This window comes from Seriola dumerili, unplaced genomic scaffold (genome assembly GCF_002260705.1).
Source record: "Seriola dumerili isolate Sdu_G_001 unplaced genomic scaffold, Sdu_1.0 BDQW01000273.1, whole genome shotgun sequence".
NCBI classification, from domain to species: Eukaryota; Metazoa; Chordata; class Actinopteri; order Carangiformes; family Carangidae; genus Seriola; species Seriola dumerili.
Window position 1 is genome coordinate 2,050,352 of NW_019174528.1, and position 25,362 is coordinate 2,075,713.

The 25,362-nt window shown below is 41.9% G+C and overlaps 1 long non-coding RNA gene across 1 annotated transcript in view; it reads left to right on the forward strand.

Annotated features, from left to right (window-relative positions):
* The window catches only part of LOC111230607, a 43,532-nt gene extending 18,371 nt beyond the window's left edge, over window positions 1-25,161 (forward strand). The window contains exons 3-4 of the long non-coding RNA XR_002665452.1: window positions 24,505-24,600; window positions 24,813-25,161. This is a non-coding gene — a long non-coding RNA (uncharacterized LOC111230607). The remainder of the gene's footprint in view (window positions 1-24,504; window positions 24,601-24,812) is intronic.
* The last annotated feature ends 201 nt before the right edge of the window (window positions 25,162-25,362 follow it).

A 25,362-nucleotide genomic window follows, 5' to 3' on the forward strand; every position in this document is an offset into this window, starting at 1 on the left:
CTGCAACCTGGAGCTAACGCTGTAAAGGAAACTGTTGTGTGTAGGGCCCCCACTCAGTGACACAATTTACCACAATTTATAAGGAAATCCTTGAATACAATCGCTTTTGAAAAGAAAGGTTGAAGATATTTTGAGTTCAGGCTGATCCGAAAGGGCTAATATGTTTTTTTTTTTTTTAGAGGAATGTAATAAGGACTTTTATTGTGCTGTATTGTGGACTGGGTAGCTATGGACATTTCATTGCAGTGTGGATTGTGCAGTATTTCTGATTATATTATAAACTAGTGCTGCTGCTTGTTTTAATGTATTTCTTCTTTTTTATTACCTGTTTTATATGTAAGTGCATGTATTATGTATATGCACATGTTTATGTATGTAGCACTTATTTTTATTTACATAATCACAGTTATGTAGTATGTTTTTTTTCCCCATGGCCTCCAGGAAGAGTAGATTTTGCGTTGGTAACAGCTCATGAAGATCCATATAAATAAACAAACATCAATGAGCCACACTGTTGCACTGGATACTGCTGGTTCATTACCATGCTGTAGTTTGTCTCGTCTCAATCCCACATACATCATCCTGCTGCTGGAAATACTCACCAGAACATAAAGTATGGATTAATCCACTGCTGAAAATAGTCAAACAAATAAACCATTTCTTCCTGTTTGAGTAACTTTTACTAAAAAAGTTTCTAAAAAAAGAAAAGGAAGTTGCATCTGTTTTAAGATTCATTATAAAAATTAAAACTCTATAACAGTGAGCTGTTTCCATCAGGGATGAGAGCCGCAGACAGGGAAGAGAAGAGAGGAAGTAGCGAGAGACAGATAACCACATTGTTGGTTTCGATCCTTCCAAGGAATTTGTTGAGTTTAATGTGAATATACAACATTGCCTTGTCCTTGAAGCTTTAAAAAAGTTGTATGAAGAAGGGCCATTGGATGCTTCAGCAGTCTGAGTCTAAACATGAAAGCGTCGCTGACTGACTGGGTGATAAAGTTATTCCAGTAATCTGACGACTGAGGTTGTGGTTGTTCTTTCAAAATTATTTGGCACAAACAGTTTCTATTATATCATCAGGGGGAGTTTACAGGAAGTGCTGCTAACTTAGCGCCTTTATCGCTAGATTTGAGATTTGATTATTATTTTTTTTTAAAAAGCACCTAGCGACAAATCAAGCAACATTTTTAACGACTTTCTGTGGAAAGAGTTGCCAGTGTTGTCCTGTGAAACCCACGTCAATAAGACCATTAATAATTAGTTAATAATGAGCTGCATTTTATAAACTCTTCATAAAGAGTGTCTTAACAGAGAGTGGTACTGAAAAAATGTAAATAATACCCGCCTTACATTGTGTAATGCATCATTCATATTGAGCATGGAAGTTATAATTTCATCTCGGAAACAGTCATTTGATACTTACTAAGCTTGTTCACTTTTTTTCCCAGAGCTTTCAACCACATCTAATAGACTTCTTTCAGTGGAAGGAGTATTTTTTATTCTTAATTTTAATTTTGGTACTTTATAGCATTATAAATACATTGTGAGTGGATGATTATCATTTTACAACACGGTGTGCTAAATATATCGATCAAAAATATGCATTAAAAAGAAGGCAATTTTTGTTTCTGATGAGAACAATAAAACTGTGCTTTTAATCTTTATCTCACACATCACAGTCCACATCACGTATTACTGACTTTATATGTTACGTTTCAGCTTATACACACCAGAAATATGTACAAAGATTCACACATGTGCGTCCACACATGCACCCGAGGATATCTGGCACCTCACCAAATCCCATATCCCGCACAAAGAGCCATTGTAGTTAGCTATGATAATGAGCTCAATATGCCCTCCTCAGGAATGTGTGAAAACGGGGCTGTTTCAGTGTAGAAATGCCCCCTTTCCCACAGTCTTAAAGAGCCAGCGGCCCCCTTCGAAACATGACTGGCATACAAATGCCTTCATGCCTCCGTGCTGCGCCAACGTTTGGCGGGTGGGCAGGCGAGCGGAGGGCACTCTGGCTGCCAACCAAGATCTACAATGGCCATATGCAGAGGAGGTGGAGGAGCATCTCCCAAGTGCCTGGAGGTTAACTGTAGACCAGCGGGGCCACGAGCTCTGATTAGTGATTAGTGAACGAGGGAGCAGGCGTCGGGCTAGGAAAAGCACTCAGAGATATGAGCCAAGATAGTTATGGAGGAGAAGGTGCCAAGATGAAAACGCTACAGGTGGGAGGGGGAGGAAGGGGGAGGAGGGGGCAGTCTGTGGACAATTATCACATATATACAGTACGTATAAAGGTGTGAATCTCCTCAGAACACAGAGCCAATTTGATCTTAGAGGTTTTAATTAACTTAACGGAGAACAACCATTAAATAATAGAACTGCGTTTGGAAGCCCCTATCACAACAAAGATGGCATCCTCAGCTAATGATGATATGAAAAGAAATGATTTAATTTATTCTCACCTAAAAGATGTTTCAGAATAACAACCATGGGACACATTCAAGCCAAAACAAGTTAAAACGAAAATGAACAGAAAACATAAAACGGAAGGTTTCATAGCAAATTCTTTAACAACAAAGGGCGAGTTTTTCACTACATGATGATCGTGGCCAAAAGAATTCAAGATAATAAATTATAATGGTGTCAGTCAAATTTATCTTTAACACCTAATGGATAGTGAACAAAAGATCCACAAGGCCAAACATCTGCCAACACCATATTATATTATTATCAGCACAATATCAATATTTCATCTTTTAAATATCACCTGTATCTTGTGAGCCCTCCTCCTCCCAACCCAAAGAACAAGTCATTTGTCAGCGTCTTGGTTTAAAAGGACAAATACAGAGAACTATCACTTAACTCTGCAAGTTGTCTTCAGCTCCACGGTGTGTTTCAGTGTCTGACAGCTCATTGTTTTGGTTTTGCCCGTACCCTCTGATCCGGAGGAGGGTACCAGTGTCAGACAGACAAACAAACAAACAAAAACTACTTTTCCTCGTCCTGTAAACTGCATTTATCCAATCAAATGTTGGTGAGAGTAACTGACTTTTCCCACCACATGACCACACCTGACTGTTCGCTCATGGGTTGTAGTTGCTAACAGAGTACGGACGTCAAGTTGGCAGAACGCTTTAACATTTATGTCCCATTTATGACCTTCACACTGTTCCTTATTCACTAAGCCACACCCATTTTTGGGTCAATCCAATCAAAACAATGGTCGATGTCACCTGGAAATACATCGTCACATTTGACCGAAACTTCTCTAATAAATGTGAACTTTGTTGACCCTTTACTAGAAGATATAACATTAGCAGACGCAGATTAACACAGTTTAACTGACACCAACATACAGAGGTTTTGGCGGTATATTCTTTTAGATGCACTACTTAGCAGGTCATAGCTTCGGGTATGATAAAGCTGACACATTATCTTGCAGATAACAGCCTTGACGTTGTGTGTTGTTCCCTCTTTAGCTCTTTTTAATCAAGGAGACTTCTCAATAATACACAAAGCATTAATTATTCGAAGCTTCCAGCAGGTCGGAGTGTTTTTCTCTCTTTCCAGATTTCCTTTTCGAAACTGAGCGATGTGGTTCTGAAGTGAGTCGCTCTCGGCTCAGCACAGGGTCTGGTTTTGATTCTCTCCTCTGCCTCTCCAAGACGTCTGAGTTGTTAGTCCTTGATTGGTGGTCCTGACCAGGCAGGGCCAAACCTTGGGAGGTCCCGACAGCTTGGGTCAGTCTCAACCTTGGGTATCGAGACCTGTAACAGCTGGAGAAGAAGGAAGGGAAAAACGGTGGAGAGATTGGCTGAAAGCCTGCAGTTAGAGAGCAAGCTGTGCTGCCACACTTCCTGTCCAGGAGGTCTGCACCGAATCCAGCAGCGAGCAAAGTACTTCAGACTGGAATAAGACTGAAATACAATTACTTTTTTTTTTTTTTTTTGACTTCCTTCCTACCCTAAAACCAGCGAAAGTCATAACCATTACCTGATAGTATGGCAGGTTCCAGGACTATAAGACTTTTTGTTCCTTAGCAAATCTTCTTCTTAGCACATGTGGTTCTACAATTCTTCATCTTTGTTTGACAGGGGGCGGGGTTTATGCCGCTAACAAGCTAGCTATTTTGTTTATTAGCGTGCAATCAGACTGAGCTAGCAAACAAATATATGATGTCTTTCAGTTGACGACAACATCAAAGTTCCTATCATTGGCATATCACAGTTATAGGTAAGAAGATTAATACAAAAAAAAACTATGATAGTTTTTCAACATTTTGTTTTTGTTTTTAAAGATAATTTATTTTCAAAACATTTAAAAATGTTATTGATACTCTTATTTTTCACCTAAAATTGAACTGTTTTGGAAATTATTTGTTGACCCACTTGCATACCTTCGCGGCCCACTAGTGGTCCCCGGCCCACAGGTTGGGAACAACAGATATAGTGACTAGTACTCACGGGGCTAGTTGGTGAATCGTTGTAGCTGGCGAGCTAACCACAAACTCGCTAGCCGGTGCTAATCAGTCACAACAGCTCCTGGAACTTGCCTCCATTTTCTTTTTACTTCCTCTGTTTCCTCCCTCTGATATTTTGTGAATCACTGTTTTGTAAAACAAAAAAGTTCAGAAGAGGGGAAGCCAATGGTCAGTTTGAGCAGCAGCTCCACATATGAGTGTGTTTTTGTGTGTGTGTTTCTCATTCGTGCATCTATTTCATGTTATTTTGCCAGATTTTGTTTTTATTTCCACCTCAGTTAAAAAGGTCAGTGAAGTCTAAAATAAATAAAAACAATTCTGTCCATAGAAAAATCATCCACGTTCATCATGTTTTCATTTCTGTTTTTGAAAATATTTCATATAACTTACATATAACTTACATCAGTGGTGCGCTGCTTAACATGTTGTACTCTGAATTTACATCATTAACAATTTCATCAGCCAGAAAAATGTCGCTAAACTGAGATTAGGTGAGTTTACCCTCCGTTACATCACTGATCAAAATTCCAAATCCTTCCTCAAGATTTCATGTTCAAATTGTTAAAAAAAAAAAAAACAGCAGTGAAAGTTGCTCTGCTTTAATTTGTAGTTCTCTCCCACTCTTCCTCTTTTAGTTTTCTGTCGCGCACATACACATGTGCACATTTCGGTTATTTACACAAACACCCACATAATCCACATAAACACATCCGAAAGCATTAATCCATGTCCCTCATTTAGATACTTTTGTGCTTCGCAACATGATGGAAAAGCAAGTGTGTGTGTATGTGTGTATGTGTGTGTGTATGTGTGTGTGTGTGTGTGGTAGTAGTTAGTAGTTTGTGTATGGGTTTTTTTGAGGCATCACCCAGAGTGGTGAGCCACTGAGCGGTCAGGGTGTCATTGCCGAAGTCCAATCAGCACGGTGAGAAACAGCAGGGTTCACAGCAGTGTATCTGTCTTCAAGGCCAGACCACAAGATGGAACAAAATGATGAAAAACTGTCTGAGGGAAACGTTCAGCCTAATACAAGAATCTGGTCATTATCACCCCCCCCCCCACCCCCCCTCCTTTCCCCATGTCGGAGGAAACTTCTCTTAACTCAATATCACCACTGAACTTATAGCGACAGCGCTTCTTCTGTTTCCTCTAACGGCTGGTTCGGTTCTGAACGTTCTCAGGTAAATCTGTCTTTCTTGGCAGCCTGTTATATATTTAGCTGTTATATGAGTGCAGTCAATTCTCCAATGGGCCTCCATGATAGCACCAGCTGTGGTTGCTAGGAGAACTGTGACAAAACTGCCAAAGCCTTTATATCGTGGGGGAATGAATGAACACAATGAATGTAACTCAGTAGGAGAGAAAAAAAAAAAAACAACACAAAGAATGCAACAGGATCAAAGTGAGAAATCATGTGTCACATTCATTCATTCATTCATTTCGCTGCTTATAGTTACACTTATTTATTTATTATGAGCATAATATATAGAATATCAGCTAGATTCTACATTAATCTATTTTATTATAGATCATTCGTTTTGGACACAAGGAGCAGTTGTTGGTAATACGTTTCCACATTATATTACGACACTACAAAAAAAAAAAAGAAGTCTTCCAGGGTACAGATCAAATATCCAGTGTGTTCTCGCTCCGCCCGGTTTTATCGAGGATGCATCGGTACGTGACTTGTGTGGACTTGGGACAGCGAAGGTTCAGCCAGGTTCACGACTGTTATTATTGTGTTTGATGTTTTTTTTCCCATTAAGACTTAAAATACGTGTGAGATTACCCAAATAAAGCCTTTTTGGAAATTTGCTCAGGCGTTTTCGGATGTCATACCGATAGAAAAAGTGTTATCTCTTTGAGCACCTTTGGTAATTTACTGGTGGCTCTGTTTGGAAGATGAAATTTGATCTGAGTTGAGATATAATATTTGTTGCTGCTCGTTAGTTTGAGAAGATGAAGCTAAAAATATGTGATTTGTTGGACAGTTTAACAACAGCTCTGCTTCCGTGAGCTTCTGTACAAATATACCAGCATGTTTCAGTAAAAATAAATATATATATGAATGAAAATTAACTTCATATGAAATGTTGCTAGATTTTTTTAATTAGTATTACAGATTGGATATGAAGTTTATTTTACTACACTCCGTGAAGTTTTTCTGTCTGTTTGTGTAGACTGTAGTTTAGATGAATTAGTCACAGTACAGTCAGGTACGGGTGTGTTGAAGTGTAACCTGTGCCGAGCTGAGCTGCTGATATTAGGAAAAAAAAAAACGCTGTGGTTCCAATTACATACAGCCCCCCTGTCCTCAGGAGTCCGGACTTCTGAGTTGAACTTGTGAAGTTCGAACTATCAAATACGGGAGTCTGGACTTGGCGTACTCCTGACCTGTTGATAATCACATAGACGTCATAACAGCAGCATTACACTGACACCTTTAAATATAGTTTATAGCATGTCAAACTACTCACACGAGCCTCCATGTTCACTATCAACTCAGTTTGTTGCTCCCCGTTTGGTGCTGGAGGAAGCGTCATTGAACGTAACTATTTCCACGAGCCATATCAAAAAACTTACAATAATATTAAACACTGATTGATTGAACGTGATTTTATCGGAACATTACGACGAAAAAAAAGATGTTCCAGACGACAGGAGCAACATTGGAAATGTGTCTGTGACAGTGAAGCTGTTTGGCATAGCCCTTCATTTAAAATTTAATCAAGGCAATGTTGACCATGTGAATACTTTCCATTTTTATTTTTAGCTCGTAATTTTTTATGCTTTTATTGGGAGAGCTAAATTTATTTAAAGCGGGGTAGGAGTGGGTGAAAAAAGCTGTGGAAAAGACCCCAAATTACTCCTGTTATTTTCCATCTCGTCCCAACATGAGGACTCTGGGTCAGACGTGGGTTAAACACAGACAAAGCAGCTGCCAGTAAATTGTACCAAGAGGATCAGATGTTCTCCCTGTTACATCATGAACCTCCTACAGTCTGCAGAGTGGATGTTTCACTGATTTGTGGTCACTAAAGAAATAAACCTCCAGACAAACACACACATTCAGACCAGAGACTTTTCCGTCGGCTGCTAGTGGAACTGCTTTGGTACCAAGAAACGTCCATAACACGCATGCAGAACTAGTGAACAATGAAAGGTAAACTTTGATTAGATCCAATATTTTATGAACATCGACCGTGAGATTTGGATCTTTCCTGAAGAAGTTAAAGCTATTTATACCTGATCAGCTTTTTGTTTTGACACAGCATCACTTGTGTAGAAATACTGAAAGTGGAAATGAAGTGACTGCCAGGATAATTGCTTCAACAGCTCTAAAATAAATATGAAGCATTAAAAGAAAAAGATGAGAAAAGAAAAGAAAAACTTTCTGCATCTGTTTAACATCGTGCGTATCACAGCTGTATGTGCTTCTCTGTTGTGTCACTAACCTAAATATCACAGTCTAATGACCTTCTAACCGTCTGTTGATGCATGACACTGACGGTCGGTCTGTCAAAGGGGGTCACAGCTCTGTGTTGCGTTTATTACTTTATTTATAACTCCTTTCCTAACCACAAAAACAGACAGGATTGAGATGTTGAAATAAGGTAAAGTAATGTACAAGTAGAGAAAGTTCAGCCATTCATATAATGAATAAAAATCAATAAAATAGATGTAGTATTTCTACTTCTGCGCTCATTCTCCGTACTGTGGACAGTGTCCCAGGATATGTCAGATATTTTCTTAGTTTTTGTGGTGAGTCTGTAAAACAGAAATACGGGATTTTTAGTGGAAAAAGGATAATGGACATCACAGGATGGGACCTGGATCAATTCATAGTGTAATAAAGTGTAAAAAAAAAAAAAAAGATTAATAAATGGATTGAATGTGAAGTTTCTCTTTATAGAAATTATGCAAAGAAGGAGGGACGGGGGGAAGTTAGTTAGTCACTCCTGTCAGTCCTGTATGTCTAAACCTAGGCGGACGTCACAGTTGCTTGTTTTGGTGCCACATGGGGAGCGTACCGGACGACAGTCACTTCAGGCCTCTTTAACAAACCGTTTTTTTTGTGATTGATCACCCGCAAAAATCTCTCTGAGGGAATGTGTATAAGCCTTGATCATATAACTATTATTGAGTGTAATTTTGATATCCATGCTGAAACTATCGTGCAGGTAGGTAAGTCTCAATGGTACAGAGTCGCACTTGATTTAAAACTTGTTAATAATTGAACGAATGTGGTTTAAATGTGTAAATGTTACTGTTTAAAAATTACCCGAATTTTTTCATACTTTTTTTTGGGTGATATTTAGGTCCAGTTTTACGTCACACAGCTAAATGTAACGCGCTTTAAGAGGAGCTGAATATTACTGTAAATTGCACTGTCATCGTTTTCAGCATTCCTGCGTTGTTGCTGCGCTGTCTGCTCGAAGGCGTTCACGGCGTCGAGCTCGGCTGTGCACAGGAAAAGTGACAAAAGTAGCACTATATAAAGAATAAAGAGACAGGCACGGTTGTCTCTCATCTCGGCCCGCCTGGCCAGTTGCTGTGCAAAGTGGGTGTGATTGTCGGTTTTGGATGATCTGATGTTGGAGAGGCGTGGAGGGAGTGGGTTTACAGATGCCGCTCGACAGTCTGACAAGTACTGCAGTAAAAACACACTGACGTCTTAATGGTGAATTCACACAAACACGTTCAAAGAGGAAGGGAGTCTCTTGTCCCTCAAGAAACTGAAGCCTACAGGCACAAGTTTGTCTTCTCATGTTACCACTACACTGACGCACTAAAAAGAATTTATTCCCCCAAGTGATTTGTTTACCTGCATCATTTCTCTTATTCTAGTGCCAGTAGGCTGTTGAGATTATATCATGACAGAAATGGGAAGCCCATGACCGCGACGTTTCATTTTGTAGTGCATTTACAGCTCTTGTTTCATGATGGAATCAAAGTGGTTGTCTCCAGGTTAAAGGTTCCCATGTGTCGGGGCAAAGTGATTCGAGTGCAGGGACATCAGTTTCAGTTATATCCTGATCATGAAAACAATTCTGTCTGCACAAAGCAAGGAGTGTGTTCACCGATGAAATTGTAATGCAACATTTTAAAGGTCCCATCCAGTGTAAAGGTCTGTGTCCATGTGTAGTGTGATTATAGATCAGCTCTAGCTTCTATATTAATACTGTGAAAGTATCAAAGCCTCAGTCCACAGAGAAATGCACACAGCCTGTATTCAGAAACTGAGCCTTAAAACCAGCCGTCAGGACTTCTGGAACTTTGTGATGTCACAACGAAGCAGTCACAGCAATGACGTGTGTCACCAGATGATCTAGGGGATGTGTGTGGCTCCACACCAAATCCTGTCGCAGCATTTTAGTCTGACTCATTTCAGTTGAAGCTAGTGTTGAGAAATGTATGTGAGAGTCGTGCTCACTTTTAACCTAATTTACAACAGACTGTCCATAACGACGCATTCTGGCAATCAGACAATTAGAAGCCTAACTGTATTGATGGATTGCGAGGCTCCATATTTACTTCGTCGGGTTGTGCTCATAAACGTCAGCAAACTACTTCATCAGCTGTTATTCCGTTGTGGTAAAGATGTCAGCTCACATTTAAATTATGATTTCCCCACTTCCTCTCGCTTTAAATCCCTGGGGCATGCATGTCAAGTCTGACTTTATTAAACCTAACTGGGGAAGTAGAGATTAGATCAATCTGTGGTATGAGGTCATGTTTAGTGGCCGAGGACATTTTCATTCCCAAGTCACTTTTTTCATCCTTTTTTTTTTTGGAGGATGACCGCTGTAAGGGTTCAGTTAACCTCCACGCAAGACCTTCCCGCTTCTCTCTCCCTCCTCAGGCGGACAGCGGGGGCAGATGGGTGTTCACTCAGGCGGACCCCAGGGTGTGTTTGACACCCAGCTGGGAACTCAGGCCGGGGGCCCTCAGGGGGCCTCAGCATCGTCGGCACTCTGCCACTGGTTCGGAGGAAATGAGAGGATGTTTTTCTGGAACTGCCGACGATACTTCCTCCATTTTTTTTCTTATGTTTTTTCAAATAACCCACAAAGAATCAGTTCTTTCTCTCCATGTGTGGATTCTTCCCCGTGGCTGGTTAAAGGATGTTGCTGTTGAGGTCACAGTTATGTACAGTTGGAAACTTCAGTCCTCCTCTCTGTGCTCATAATCCATTGTCTGCTCGCTCTCTGCCTCTCTCTCTTTCCAACCCACACACACACATATACACACATACACACACACACACCTTTATACAGTCGCACCAATCTGCCAGGATTTACTATTTGTGCCTTCTATTTGTTATGCTCCAATCATACTGGCTGTATGGTTGATGCTTTTATTGAGTAATAAACCCTTTTATATTTTAATCAACAGTCGTGATCGTTGTTGTTGCTGAGATATTATGTGAAGCCATCCTCTGCCAACAGAGTACTCCAGTTACCTTCATTATACTGTCATTTCATTGGTGTTATAAATCTGGTTGTAATATCGTTGTAACTAAATTTAAACGGTTAATAATTTTGCCAGACTTTTCATTTGTTTGGATAATTTGAATTATCAATTAAAATTCCAAGACTCGAGGTTAATAATTGCTCAGACTGATCTGAATGCCCTGATTGCACCTCCATGATGCGATGTGACAGGTGGTTGTTGTGAAAAACCGACAGACAATTATCATCCTCCAGCTCTACCGTTTCTTTTAGCTACTTTTAGCTCATTGTTTTGAGAACCTTGTTTTTCTATTTTTAAGTTAAAGACAGCAGTTGTTTTGTGAGGTGGCTGGTAGGTCGGTGGGTCGATTCCCGGCTCCGGTAATTGGCATGTCCAGGTGTCCTTGGGCAAAATACTGAACTCCAAAATGACCCTGATGTATTATCGGTGTGTGACGGTGTGATAGAGTATGTGTAGGATGGTCTATTTCTAGCTGGATGTAAATAAGAAACTTTTTGCTAACATGTACGCAGTATTTAATTCCTGTGAATTCTGTTCATCTTCGCAAAGTGTGGCGTCAGAGTTTCAGTCTCTCTCGTCTGATGGATTTCATAAAAATAAAGCAGATTTCATGTAAAAACACTCAGAGAAACCAAATCCTGTAAAGGTTTGGTTGGTGAGTCCAGGTGGGCGGGGCTTGGTGACTGCTTTGTTGTGACATCACAAAGTTCCAGAAGTCCTGACGGCTGGTTTTAAGGCTCAGTTTCTGAATACAGGCTGTGTGCATTTCTCTGTGGACTGAGGCTTTGATACTTTCACAGTATTAATATAGAAGCTAGAGCTGATCTATAATCACACTACACATGGACACACAGCTTTAGATTATATGGGACCTTTAAAATGAATAAAATATGCTCATACATACTGTAATACATACAGTAATGATATCTTCATATTATACATCATTACTTATTATTAACTTTTTTCCAATTGTTTGCTGTTGAATGCAGTTGAAAACTCTCATCTATTGCTGGTCGTATTTCAATTTCAATTTCTTTGAAATTGTAGTTGAGGTCCTTTGTTCCGAATTACTTTTGTAGATCTACTGCAGGATGTTTAAGACTTTAATATTCTGCTTTCAGCCAGGCTTCAATCCAAAAAAAAAAGGACATTACAATAGAAAGCTTCTTTACAGAAGAGAAGAGTAACAAAAAGTATTCTTATCTGATGCGAAAGAGATTTCTTATGTAATAATATTTCTGGTTCTGTTTTGTTCTGATCTACTTTTCCATTCATATTTTAAGGAATTCTCTTTTTGTTATTATTATTATTATTTTGTCTCATCCACTTGTCGTCTGGGAGGATTTAATCTCATTTATTCCAGTGTTTTTTCAAAGGGACTTTTTTTTTTTTTAACAAGGTCTAAGACTGTGCCATTGTGTGTGCATTAACATCTCCTCCGACCATTCCCCCGAGCCACTCCAAAGAGCAGGGATTAATATCAATTATGGACGGGTGGGAAAGTTCCCCGCCATGTGCCAGATCCTTAATAGGGACATGTGTAAGTCATTACCTCAACACTTTGGGCTCCCAACACAGTTTAAGTATGTGTGTGAGAATGTGTGTGTGTTTGTCAGAAAGAGAGAGATGATTGATGATAAAGAGGAACAGAGTAAAAAGGGGGGAGCTGAGGGTTTCTTTCTAGTGTGATAAAGCTCAGAAAAAGCAGAGAAAGTGGGTTTATATTCTCTGAGAAGCGTCTGTTCTCTTTTGAAAAGTGATGAGAGGCTCTATGGTGACAAACCTTCTATCAAAACTTTAAAAAAAAAAAAAAACAAAAAACCCTTCTTTCTCAGCTTCACACACACACACACACACACACACACACACACACACACACACACACACACACACCTCCAACAGCGGCAGTGTCAGTCGGCCTGGTTCTATCAGGGCTCTGTGTTGTTGACAGTGTTGAAGGCCTCAGTGAAGATGACTCTCACTCACACACACACACACACACACACACACACACACACACACACAGACACACACACACACACACACAGACAGAGCTCCTTCACTTCTCCCCTCGCTCCTTTCCCGCCTTTTGCCGGTTATCTGCCTCATGTTTTTGTGCATGGCAGATCACAGTTTGCGCCGCCCTCTCTCCGGCTGCTTCACAGGCTCAGCTGGAGAAAACGCCGGCCAGCCTGATGAATGGATGCCATAACGAGGGTCAGAGCGATATATGGTTTAGCCAATACTGGCCCTGATCTCATTAAAATGTGGGAGAAGTGCCAGTCACCATCGACCAGGGTTGAATATAAAACGCAGACTCAAATATCATGTTGTGGATATTAGCATTTTAAAGCTTTTACTTACCTTGTTATTTTCACTCGTGTCCTCCTTGATGTATTTACAACCCTGCCTGAAGCTAAAACACCTGTATGAGTGTCCTTCTAGTTTTATGATTTAAAGGTCCCATCCAGTGTAAAGATCTCTGTCCATGTGTAGTGTGATTATAGATCAGGTCTAGCTTCTATATTAATACTGTGAAAGTATCAAAGCCTCAGTCCACAGAGAAATGCACACAGCCTGTATTCAGAAACTGAGCCTTAAAACCAGCCGTCAGGACTTCTGGAACTTTGTGATGTCACAACAAAGCAGTCACCAAGCCCCGCCCACCTGGACCCACCATCCAAACCTTTACAGGATTTGGTTTCTATTAGTGTTTTACCTGAAATCTGTTGTATATTCTTATTGGATCACTCAGAAAACAGTCAGAGAGGAGATGTAAAACTACACTGAGGTGGGTTTTTACACTTCAACACTTCAGATAAAACACAGAAGAAGAGAAAAATATGGAGCTTTAAACGCTGGAAGATGCTTAATGTCATTAAAATGTTAACACTACATATTATTAATAAAGCACCTCACATAAGGTTTACACCTGTGGGCTGTCATTTTCTATTCAAAATCTGAACTTTCAGAAGTTTGTTGGGTTTTACACTATAGAAAAATTCTAGATAGATGATGATTAATTTGAAGAAATTATAGTGATTTAGTTTGTTCTAACTCCCAACCCTCGTGTGCAGCAAACCTGTAACAAGTGGCTCCAGCATAAGAACATATTTATTGCTCAGTGGAGTTTTTTACCCATATCATGCTGTAATCGTATTCCCCTGAAATGATTGTGTTTGCATTCTTTCATTCACTTTGTGATACAGAGCAACAACTGGAAGGTTTGCCTCGTTTAGCTAATGACTGAAAACATGAAATCATATAAAACAAAGATAATAGTGTTTACTTTTTTTTTTCTCTTTTATGATGGGGAGTGACATCCTGCAACCAGAGAATTACTAGATCAGAAAATGTGTTTATTGTTACTGAAAAAGGAAAAGATAACTGAACCCTTCTTGAACTAATTAGTCTGTATATTGTCTTAACAGCAATTTTTGGCATCAAAAAACCTGTTGGAAAAAACACCAGTTAGTTCTTAACATGTTGTATCTCCATATTTGCTGTAGCCTCCGTGGCTGTTAGCATATGCTGGCTACGTACGTGAGCGTCCTTGTTATGCCTTAAAGGCAAACTAAAAATAAACAAGCAAAGCAGCCTGACAATAAATGAGGCTATCAACACAGTTTAGCTTTAGATCATTTGAAGGTAGAATCATACGCCTGTGAGGTGAATAGTAATCCCAGTCAGACCAGGAAAACCAGTGTCACATGAGATGAGTTATATACATGAGGTTTGCTGTTTCACCAGTGCTTCCATTCTTTATGCTAAGCTAAGCTAAACCCCCCCCCCGGCTCCAGCTCCATACTAAGCCTAAAGAAACAAGAGTGATAACAATCCTCTCATTTAACTCTCAGGAAAAGGTGAATGAGTGTATTTCTCAAAAATATATAAAACATCAAAACACAGGTCTGTTAATCCACCAAAGGCTAAATGTTCTGTGTTTGTATCTAAAGACAGCGACTTATCTGAATCCAGTCCTGCGAGAAACTCATCTGCTCTCTTGAAAGGAATGCAGGTCACGTAATCTTATAGTGGCGAAATTACATTATGCTCAATGGTATTCTAAGGATACAGCCAATATAAGAACTTAAGAGAAAGGGAATTGAGTATGTTTTTACAGGAAAACCTTGCCCAGTGCAATTTTAAGACAGGGTGTTCCCTATCCTCCATCGCTCCTCAAATAGCCCCGTGCATCCCATTCCCTCTCCCTCCCTGGGGACTCGCGGCGCTCTGGACAGATGACCTCGCTCGCAGCCAGCACTCTGGAGCGAGCCGAGCCAGCCAGCCAGGCTCCAAGTCGCTCCCAGCACTCCCCGCTGATTATAGTGGGTGGGTGCAGGAAAAAGCAGTGGAGGTGTTGAGGCTCAGATATGGAGAGCCAGAACACTGGAGCTGTTGCTCTGAGGAGCCCAGACAATGCGCTTTTACAAGAGGGATGGATCTGCACGCCACAGAGAAGCCAATAAATCCACAGTGGACGGAGAGACAACACAGCGCCATTGTGTTGGTGTTGTTCTTTGTTTTAATGCGTCCCATGCATATCTGTGTCTGTGTGCACATGTGTGCCTGAGTGCGTGCTTTCGTGTTTGTTTGTATGCGGATCTAAGTGTCTTCACCTCAAAGGACTGGCCCTCATCGCAAAGCTAGTATTGTTGCAAACCTCTCTCCACCTTCCTCCCTCTGTCTCACGACGCCTCAGTGGTGGTGCAGAAGAAGAAGAGGGGAGGCAAGAGGGAGTGCGTTGTTGAGTTTAGACCGGCAGAGGAGGAGGAGGGGAGGGGGTGAGGAGGCGTGAGAGGAGGGGAGGAGGTGATGTGAGCCTGGGCAGACTCCTCGGAGCCGGACGAGGAGCTCCGATTATAGTGGCGGGGGACCGCAGCGAGACGTCGCCCAGCAACCCCAGCGGCTCTTCCCGTAAATCATGTCATCGGGGCTCCTCAGCGGCGCCCCGAGCCTCCCATCCAGTCTGTCAGCATCCCGGCTGGAGGACTGAGACCAGGGGGCCATCCGGGGCAAGCAGGACCAGAGGTGGGGCCTTCAAAACTAGAATTCGTCACTCATAACTCTGTCTTTGCTGAATTTAATGTCGTCTGTGAGTCTAGTAGTGTTTCCCATCACTTGACCCTTTCCCCACCGATCGTGAAACATGTCTGAAGCAGCGTTTTCTAACACTCCTGTAATGTGAGAGTACAAGGTCTACTACAGAACAACAGGATCTGTGTTAGTTGACTCAGCACTGGGACAGATTAGGGTCAAATGAGGAGAAATCCCAAATGAAAGTAAAAACAAATCCTCTGACCAGCCTTTCTGTCTCCTTCCAAAAGTCAAAAAAAAGGACCACATTCGCTCAAACTCGAGCCTCCATTCAACAAAAACGAACAAAATGGCATCATATCCCACAAATATCAGTAAAAAAAAAAAAAAAAAAGACGGATTATTTACACTGCAGAGTGTTCAATGAAGGGAACACCAGTGTCACAAAGGGTCAGCAGCATTTCACTTGCTCTGATGAGGGCTTACTGGCCCAAACACATTAGAGCTTTGTAACGGTTGCTTACCCTTCAATAATCCTACACTCTTAACAAAAAGGGTTTGTCCAAAAAAAATGGTCCTTTAGGCTTCTGCTATTGCTTAATTGCGAATTGGGAAGCTTTGAGAAATACTCCCTGCAGAATCACATTGAAACGGCTGAGCATATCACTGCTGTGCTGCAAAGATCCATGTAGGATTTCTCACAACACTTAAGCAGTCTTTTTATGTTCTGAGGTTCAACTAAGGTTACAGAGCTAAAGTTCAAATACTGACACTGTAGAAACTGCATTGTACTATATGAAAATCTTAATAATTAATAAACAACAGCACTTGAAGATCAGCTCAGCCACTGGGAGAGAGACAGAAATATGAACTGTTCTCTCCTCTTATTCTCCAGTGAGGTGTCAGCTGAGACCCTTTTTTTTAAGAACCACAGTGTTTTACATTCTGATTTGCCACGAATCATTACCCAGCATGCATCTGATGGATGTCAAATAGCTGGAGTTGGCCAAGTTCAGCATTCATCTTAAAAAAAAAAGCACTACATTCTCACAATACAATATGACTGAATGGGAGACGTTGATATTAAAACAGCTTTGGAAAGATTTCTGTGCTGATGAAAGAAAGATAAGTGAGTGATTTTATAAAACCATATCAGGTTTTCACCGGAGGAGAAAAGAGTTTTTATATGAATCTGTATTATAATGATCCATGTTATTATATTACATAATAATAATAATAATAACTAGAAAATCCCTGGAGATTTTTTGAATGTTCTTGCTGCTTGGTCTGTGTACTTCACTTCTCGTTTCAATCTGCACAAAGGACGTTACTTTCAGTTTCATTCATGTCGTAGAGACTATAGACGATCGCTTCTAAGATTCTAAAGCTTCTAAACTTTTTGAGACTCTTATTTTGAAAGAGTCTGTGCTTCTGTGTTTGGCAGTGTAAATTGTGTAAGGTTTTGTACGAGAGAGCCAATAATTCCTTCTTACCATGGTGAGGCTTTTATTTTGAAGGTTAATCCAAATCGTGGAGATGGTGTTTGTGTGTTTCTGTCAATGTGTGTGTTGAAGTATGACGCAGCAGTAAAGCTCCAAAGAGGGCTGGGTTTGGTCGTTTTGAAGACGTCTCTCCATTCATTCTCTAAGGGAATTGTTTCGCCTTTTGTGGGCATTAACGTCGCCATGGTTACACAAATCACTAAGAAAACTCATGGCACACCATTCCTAATCGAGCTGCACGTATTGATATATATATATATATACTGTTTGGGTTTTCTCAAAAATTTCGATACGGAAGATGAATAAGACGAATAAGTATGCAGAATAATAATATATGCCTTCAATGCTATTGGCATTGAAGGCATATAATAATTATACTTCAATAACGTTATTTTAAATAGTTGTGTTCGGGTATTTTTTGACATTTTCATGTGGATCTTTATGTGAAAAATCAGACTTATTAATGATGTTGACATCTTTGACTTTGTATATCTGGATCTCACAGATGTGTAGGATTGTTTGGCCTTGGTGGAGATATGCAGTTTACTCACTGCAATTCTAGTTTTGTCAGTATTGCCTGGTTTTTAATAAATATCCTCTGTATTTTGAAACTGGATGATTATTTGAATCTATCACTCCTTGCATGTCCATGTGTTTTTTTTTTTTTTTTGTAAGTTGTATTCAAGTCCGACACTCCTCGTTAACAGCCGTCTTTTTGAAGTACAATCTCTTCCCCTCTCTGATATAATCTTCTAGACCTTGGTGGCCTGGATGAGTGGCACCCTGCCCGTCTCTGCCCGGGCCAGGGCCCCGTGAACATGTCATTTAGATGGCCCTACTTGCCCTTTTAGCGCCCTGCAGCGTCTGGCAACCCTGCAAACCCAAAGCCAGCATCTCGTTAGCATGCCGGTGGCCGCTCGATCTCGCCGTCGAGCAAGGTCACCGGAGACTGAAGGTGGTTGGAGTGCAGGAGGGGCGGAGGGTAAGGGGAAGTGGTTGGGGGCTGTCAGTCTGCACTATTAGCATTCACTGGCTCCCTGCGCATCGCTAAATTTTTCAGTAACCTCCAGCTGCTTGATGTTGGAGCAAATCACCAGAGAGGCTCACCGTGTGCCTATCCACCTTACCCCCCCCCCNATCACCCCCCCCCTTTCCTCTGTCTCCATACCCGTCCACACCCCCGCCCATCCCACTCCCATCTTCTCCCCCTCCGGAGTGCCGTCTCATCCAGGCCTTTTCACTTATTCATGTGTTTATTTATTATTTCATCGGCTGCGTCTGAGCTGGAGAGAGGAGGCATCTAGTTGTGAGAACAGTCATTAATTCATTACAGCCTCTTCCTCTTTCTTCCTCCCTCCTCTCCTATCCATCTATCTGTATCTCTCCATCTCCACCGGAGAGAGGACGCTTTCCTCCCGCACAAACACACGGACTTATTGCCATTCCTCTGTTGCCCTCCTGTCTATTTTACTCCACCTTCACACTTAACTATTTCTCTTTTTCCCTTTGTGTTCCCCCATCTACCAATCCCTTCCACTGCTTCCATTCACGTTTTCTCTCTGATTTCCCCTCCTGCGTATTGATATGTTGAAGGACAGGTGCTCAACTATGTTCAAAGCTCCAGTGATCGAAGCTGATATCTGGCAAAAATAAGTGTATCTGGGCAGATTCGCTGATCAATAAGAGCCACGGAGAAGCTCTTCATCTTCTTGGTTCCTCCCTCTGGATATCCGTCTTCTTCTCTGCCGTATCTTTTGCTTCCCACGTAAACAAGGGCTTTTACAGCTCCGAAAGGCTGCGTCATTTGAGTTCAACGAGACCTGAATAGTGTTGAAACATTCCAACGCTGAGACCAGATGCGTGAAATAAGATTTAACCGTCAAGAGAGCGAGAAGCGAGACGAATGCCAAATTGACGCAGGATCGTTGTGCAAGTGGTGCATCTTGATTTTTAAAGATTTACTCTCACTGTATGGACGCGGCGGCAGTAAAGAAAGTTGCTTTGTGACAAAGACAAGAACAGGGGCTTCTGCCAGGCTCCTTCACATATTTTATTCCTTTGTCTGTCTCGGGTGAACGGACCCAGTGATGGGAAAGAAAAATATGTAAGAATATCTGAGACCATCACCTCCTGTAGTTCTGCTGAGACACTTCTTCACTCCAGGTGCAGCTCTATTCCTCACACCACGCATGACTCCTCTCTATCATGTTAACATCAGTAGTCAGACTAGTTTGCTGATGTGTGCATGTGTGTGTGTGTGTGTGTCTGTGTGTGTGTGTGTGTGCGTGCGTGCCTCCTCAGGGGCCAGCGCAGGGGCCCTGGCGGCTGCTCTGAGGTTTATGTATGGGAGCGGGGCTCCAAGGTGCTGGCAGGCCTGTCTGGGTTATTAATGACAGCGATAGACCAGACCTCACACACTCCATCACCTTGTGCCTTACACACCACCAGCTCATCTACCACGGTGACACCAGGCAGCCTCACCCCCGCCTCACCCTGCCTCACCTCAACCATCAAGCCGGGACAGGAGCGATGCTTCCTGGGGACCCCAGACAACGTTTTTGGCTCTGCGTTTTGTCAGCCACCTCTCAGCCTGAAGTTTCTCTGTTCTGTCTCTTGTCATGACATCACGGCAGACACAGGAACAAAGACTTGGCTGATAAACAGTCACTTTAAACTGTCAGTGGTTAATATTTTTTATTCTTATGTTCAACCGTATCACAAAAAACTCCCTTAAAAGCTTGTGAGTTTCAACACTGAGACTGAACTGAAGCGCACAGACTTTTTAAAACGTGGATGGATCAAATCTGTGTGTGTGGTGTGAAAGGCATCACACAGAGACCCATAGGAGCCTCTCCTGAAATAGCGCCCCTGCGGCGGCAGGTGTACCAGACATTGGTTGTCATGGTTACAATAATAAACACAAGGACTGTACCGACAGTGGCGCTACCCACCTATGTCACCATGGTTACTGTAATAACGGTCACGGCTTGGTTAGGTTCAGGCAAAGAGTTGGGTTTGGGTTAAAATAAATGCTTCCTCAATGTCAGACGATCTTTGTTGTCACGGTTACAATGATAGCGACGTCGAATGGTCATCGATAATATAAACAAGATAAACTGCTGCTCTCCTGTGTCACATTCATCCATCCACCACAACCTCCTCCTGACGTGGACTTTGTCTTTCTTTAAACTACGTCACCAACACTTTCTCTTCCCTTTGCTCCTGTTATAGTTACTGTGACCACTAGATGTCGCCTAGCAACAAAGGGTAACTATGGGTCATGATAACCTGCTGCACAGACAACCTATGGGCTCGTTTTCTCACAGTTCCCCTCAGCTCTACTTTTTATCCTCTTAGGTCTTTCTTTCAGATCCCCGTTCCACAGTCCCTGCTCTCATTAACCTCATTTCATTGGAAAAGCTGTGACAAACCCACTACCTACCTGTGCACTACCTGTCCACACACAGACAGAGTTGGCAGTCTGCTAACACGTCAGTCACAACGACTCAGTCATTTAGTATTGTTAATGTTGTATTTACTGCTTGTTTCACAGCCACAAGTTGCTCAAAAATGCTTCATGCAGCTTTAAATCAACTAAACCTGATAATAACATATTCATGCATTGTTGTGCGGAATATCATCAAAATTATTTGTGATGATTAGGTCAGGTTAAAGGTTTCCCCACTGCCAGCAATTTAGTATTGATCCTTTCTATAACAATTATTTCCCTTTTGTTTAATCTGCCAATTATTTTTCATATAATCAATTTATGTTACGGTCTATAAAATGCCTGAAAATGGTGAAAAATGCCCAACAGCACATCATCCATCCATCCATTATATATACTGCTTGGATATACTGCTTGTATCCTTTGAGGGTCCTTTAGAGTCCTCAGTTAACCTAACCTGCATGTCTGAGGTTTGTGAAGAGTGGTTATGAAGCTCAGAGCGAGCTGCTCCACCGTCGGCAACTTGGCGGCGCCTGACTCCGCCCCTAACTCTCAGCTAATCCATAAATGTCACTCAACTGTTGATGTGTGCTGTATCTTGTGACAACCCATCGCCTGCATGTGAGGCATTCAGGGAACATCTGTAAATTGTAGCGTCTACTGATAGTCTGCATGTGAGGCATTCAGGGAACATCTGTAAATTGTAGCGTCTACAGGATAGTCTGCATGTGAGGGATTCAGGGAACATCTGTAAATAGTAGCGTCCTCCGATAGTCTGCATGTGGGAATGGGGGGGTTTCTGGGCTTTGATTGGCTTCTTCTCCTGGGCCCCCCACAGTCTAGGAGCACTGCTGATTTAAAGTTGGACATTTTAACATGGGAGTCTATGGGTATTGACTCACTTTTGGAGCCAGACTCATGTGGCCATTTGAGGAACTGCAGTTTTTGGATCTTCTGTGATGATTGCCGCTTGCGCAGAACCCTGGTTTGAACCCAGAACCTTCTAACCACTGCCCCCATTATCTTGATTCATCAACTAATCGATAAGTTGCTTTGGCAACACAATACAGTAATCAATAAGACTGCCTCATGTCCATCATATCATGGGGGGGATGATGCAGACTATATATATATATTAGGATATGAAACTGATGTTGGTATTTGTCCTTTGCCCATGAGGTTTTCAAAGAATTCAGATATAAAAATCCTGTCTCAAAATTCCTTTGTAATGCAATTAGAGTCAGTCTCTCAACTCAAACAGGACAGAACAAGTCATTACTCATATTTTCCCAGGGACAAGTAACTCACAACACCACATATTTTTTCCATGACGCCTTGTAGTTAATCACTACATCCTCTGTTCCCTTCGAAAATTAGTTATGAGCCAGTTGTCTCTCCTCTGATTGATCACCGTTCCCACCAGTCGCTCCTTCTGCTGAGTGAAATCAAAGCGGCGCAGACATTTCCATTCTTGTTTTCTGCCATTTCTTATAGAATTTAGCTCAATCTGAGAGGACAACAAACAGGTTGAGGGATCAGGTCGGGTTTTAGTTTGGGGATAATTCAACTGATATTTAGAAGAGATAAAAAAAAAAACAAACAAACATAAATTTTAAAGTTATTCTTTTTGGGCTTTTCTATGCTTTTATTAGAGTAGCAGCGAGAGAGAGACAGGAAAGTTTGGGGTGAGAGAGAGAGGGGATGACATGCAGCAAAGGGCCGTGGGCCGGATTCGAACCCAGGCCGCTGCGGTAAGTCCTAATGGTAAGCACTCTACCAGGTGAGCCACCGAGGTGCCCCAAAACAAACATAAATTTGTCACACTTCTTGCTACTGAGGAAATGATAACATTACCATAAAGCATTACTGATTTCATAGGGCATTATAATGATCCTGGGGCTGTAATTATCAGTCGCAAGGTCACAGTGAAGTCAAAGACAAAGTGCCTTATCAACAAAAATAAGCTTAATGGGGGCAGTGGTATTAGAGAGGAGCCTTTTTAAAGACCTCCATTGACAACTGTAATAAAACGGTACATAAAGAATAGAAATTCTTAAGGCTTTAGATTACAGTCGAAAATGATTGTCTAATTATTGTGTGTTGTGTGTTGTGCATGGGTGTGCTAGCTTTCATTGAACGTGCTCATTTTTGTTGAGCAGAACTGAACATATCCACTTGCAACTAATAAACGTGAGCGTCGTTAACTCCCAAGTTAATGACATTCATGTTTTTAATTTGTTTCCATTGTTGTTACTGGGGGAACAAAATGTTAGCGTCTGAGGAGGAGGAGGGTGTGCAACAGTCCTGCAATAAAAATGCTTCCTTTCACGATTCTGTGATGTTGTCTGTGGAGGTGTTGAGAGGTGTTTCTGTTTTGTTTTTTTTTTGTCCACCCTCATTGACACATAAACGGGGCGGATAAAGCTCAACGCACCACGACTCAAGATAAAACATGAAAACAGACACAAACAAATTCAGAAAAACATCTTCATCAATTTGACACATGCACAACGCAACGGAAGTGTTTCCAGGGGACACTAACAAGTGATGAACCTGGCGTACCGGACCTTTGTCACCATGGTTACTTTAATAACGGATATGTACTCCCTCAACATTAGACGATCTTTGTTGTCATGGCTACAGAAATAATAACGTGGTTAACTCTGTCGAACGGTCACAACCCATCCATCCATCCATCCATCCATCCATCCATCCATCCATCTATCCTTTATTCTACGTCACCGACACTTTTCCCTTTGCTGCCGTCATAATTCCTATGACCACTAGGTGTCGCCTAGCAACAAAGGGTAACTATGGGTCGCAAAAACCTGCTGCACAGACGGACCTGTGGGCTTGTTCCTTACAGGAGGACAGTCTCTGAAAAGCAGAACTGCAGGAGTCAGGAATCGAACCACCGATCTTCCGATAGGTGGACGACCTGCTCTGCCACCTGAGCCGCATTAAGTCAGCACTGCTTTTCACCAAGTGTTCGGAATAAAGTGCCACTTAAGTGTATTTTATAGCTCTCTCTCTCTATAATGTTTATGTTTGTAAAACGCTGATTAAATATGAGTTCCATCGTTTGTCCCCGCCCACTGTGATAACAGTGTCGTCACAGAGAGTGTGGGTTGTAAAGTGGAACAGAATACATGCTGCTAAATACAGTGCTCCGTTGCCCCCCCCCCCTTACATTGTAATTAATGTAGTTAGGGTTTATTCAGGATGCAAAATAAAAGTGTTTTATTGTTCGCCTCCTTTTTGCTGTAATTACAGCGTAGTTACAGAAAATACAGGCTGGAAAATAAAAGGTTTCATTGCTCATGTTTTTTTCTTTTTCTTTCTGTAATTACAGTGTAGTTACAGGTTACGCATTCTGCAAAATAAAGTGTTCCATTGTTCACCCTCTTTTTCCCTCTGCATTTCCTTGGTCCTTCATATGTGCTAAATATTTACGCTGTAATTTGCAGGCTGTAATCTGAAGCATTACCCAGTGATTTCTGCCTCCTGCTCTCTCTCAGCTACCTTCACATTTCCCTGTGCCACTGCAGCTGCCAGTCAAGCCGGCAGAAGACGGAGGGCAGAAATGAACGCAGACGAGAGGAGGGATGGGTGAAGATTGGCAGGCTCGCGGAAGGCCACAAAAGGTGAAGATGCATGAGTGAAAGAGCCAGCAGAGTGGTGTGTGTGTGTGTGTGTGTGTGTGTGTGTGTGTGTGTGTGAAGGGGACGCGTGATAGAGAGTGTGAAAGAGAGGTGGGAAAAGAAAAAAGGGGGGAGACCGAGGAGAGACGAATGAAAGAGAGAATGAAAACAGAATAAAAATAGAGGCTGAGAGGAATCCTCATTTTTCATTTCAGCCGGCGGACTCGATGCCTTGAGATCAGACAATCAGACCTGATGGCTTTGGGAGGCTCAGTCAGCTTAGGGCTCGGAAAATGATGGGAGGATGATGAGGAGGGTTAGAGAATCTCAGAGAGGAATAGAAGTGGAAGGAGGAGAAGGAAAAGAAAAATGGTATTAGAGTAAGTAATACAACACAAAAGGACAAAGGATTTCGGCGATGGAGATTGCAGAAACCACTGGCGGAGGAAGTGGGGCGATTTCTTTTTTTTTCTGCTGAGGGCTATGTGTGGGTTCGGAGTGGATCGGGTGTTGTTTAATGTCACCAAACAGACCCCGAGCACCGAGCCCCTCCCTGGGTGTAAACAGCCGAGTCTAAAGGTGAAGGGCGGCGGGGACGGATGGACAGATGGCCGGACGGAACGATGGAATTTTCTTCTCTTAAGAAAGCCGTCAGCGTTGGGTTTATGTGTCCTTCACCCCGATCCCGCAGGAATAGCATTAAAACACCACCTCCCCTCCTCTCCCCCCTCCCTTGCTTCTCCCCCCTTTTTCTCCCTCTCTGTC